A 2,398-nucleotide genomic window follows, 5' to 3' on the forward strand; every position below is an offset into this window, starting at 1 on the left:
TCCATTAGTGCATTAAACATGTATCATATGATAAAAACACTCCATCAGTTTGACTAAGAGAACTTCGACCGCTTACCCCTCACATTTATATTTGGTTTATATCCAATTTTCCTGTATTTTGAAGGCCTTCTGTAAGCGTGACTCAGAATCTGTTGTCTCCAGTCTGGCACTTGACAGCAACTCTGCCAGCGAGCATTTCCAATCCTCCTTTCTTCTTTGCTCTGAAACCTTGGGCAAGTTATTAAGAAACTCTTCAGTTGACACGGAATCTTCTCTAAACTCACTAAAATGCAGCTTTGAAAAATAATCTCCAGCTCTTTTCCATCCTCAGATTGAATGCAGTGAATAAGGTGATTTTGTCCATTTTTCGTCTCCGTACTGAAGAAGAACTTAGCAGGAGCATCTATTTCAGCAATAGTTTGAAAACAGACGTCAAGACAGGAATTGGCTTACCATCCCGATTATCTCCGTTATTTTCGTAGGTAGCCAATAGCCCCGTGATTATCAGCAGTTACCACGGCTGACTAGCCGCATCAGAGCCAGTTCCCTCAAAAACATTTTAAATCCAGCTACAGACACGTGACTGGGCAGACGTCACATGCAGTAAATTTGGGCCCATGTGCGGTTTGGCCTTGCAACTTCTGATTGGTTGCAGTGACCTGAATGGGCATCATTAATGTGATTCTATTGGCTCAAACAATTAAAAAGAGGTGTCAATCATTCACATTGGACAAAAGAAACCAAAGTTACAGCCCCTCAGAGGCCAATTAAACGCTCCATGCGCACGGCACAAAAGGCCCATTGCTATGTGAATGTGTGGTTCATTCTTCAAAAATATTCAAAAACATGCATTTTTAGGCCTGTTAATAAAATTAAATCATTTCTGCTCTTTAATATCTAAAAAATTCAATATGGTGTCCAATGTGTGCCAAAATTGGACATTTTTGTATGACTGGATATTTATGTATTGACAGTGCTGTAATTTTTCACTGTTTCAGTTTAGAAACCTAAATCTTTGCACAGATGATGTTTACATGTTGGTTACCGAATTTCTGGAATAAAATCACAACTAAAGCATAATTTAAAAGAGTTATATGCTAAAAAAAAATAAAGAAATAAATTAGGAGAGGAAAAAAGTCTACTTACTTTTTCTGTCTTCCAGTCTCAGTAACTTTGACACAGTAATGTCTGTTACAATATTTACACCTCTGATTAATTTTCACAAGTGTTAGCTTTATTTTGATACAAAGATTGTATACACAAGGTTTGTAATTGCAGATAAATAGTCAATTAATTTTGGGCATTTCATTTTTGAGCAGGAAGCTCCGAAACCCCTTTGGGGCTTAACAGGCCAGACAAATCACAAAGGACCTTAAGAGACAGTGAGTTAAAGTGGACAGTATATCCTTAGTTTCTTAACACAAAATTCATTGTTGCAGGCAGGGACAGCGACAGTGATCCCCTTAAACAGATTGTTAGTTTGCTCATATTGCACCGAGCTATTGGTTCTGTTATTAGTTAACTAACATAAACGAATGTATTAGCAGCAAGCACCCAGTGATGTCACGTTCTGTACTGACACAAGATGGCGCAAGAGGAACTGAAATAAGGATACTAAATAAACATTCTGAAGCCCAAAGCTACATAAATGTTAGTCAATCGCCATGCAAATCTATCTAGTCCTCAGACACATTCTGCAGACATAATGTATCAGAAACAGCAGTGCTGAGATGATAATAACAATGATGACAATGATAATCTCCTTAGCCACAAATCTTAAAAATATAATACAACACAGTAGAAGTGCAGAATAAAATAAATGTTGCAATTCATCATAGCCTGATACAGTTACAAAATACATATTTTGCATCTTTATACAAATGGGATAATGTTTGTTTGTTTGTTTGTTTGATTTTTCACTGATCACAGAATTTCTAACTCTAACTTATGAAGGATTATAAGTGTTTTGTTGGCCTGAGTCTCTACTTTAGACTTTGTACTTTAAGTAAATAGTTTTTGTTTAATTAATTTGTTTTTTCTTTTCATTATTTATTAGAGGAATTAAGTTCAAATGTTTCCTTCAGGCTACATAAAAACATGCATATCTATTTTACTGTTAGCTCAAATGTGTTTAAAATATACAATAGTGAAATGGCTCCTTTGACCTCTACATAGATCTGTTAATGTTCTCATTTTGTGATGGATTTTTATGTTTGACCCCAAACACAGGAAATGACTCATTGTGTGGTTGAACTGAAACTAAAGACTTTGTATGTAGAGCTACTTGAATATACACTCAAGGACCTTACGTGCCATCAACAGCTTTTTCAACAGTGCTCAAAATCATCAGATCAGATTTTAAATATATTTTAGAAACTACAAAAAAGCATATATATAT

Source organism: Pundamilia nyererei, unplaced genomic scaffold (genome assembly GCF_000239375.1).
Source record: "Pundamilia nyererei isolate P.nyererei 1_Seehausen unplaced genomic scaffold, PunNye1.0 scaffold00753, whole genome shotgun sequence".
In the NCBI taxonomy this organism is placed as follows: domain Eukaryota; kingdom Metazoa; phylum Chordata; class Actinopteri; order Cichliformes; family Cichlidae; genus Pundamilia; species Pundamilia nyererei.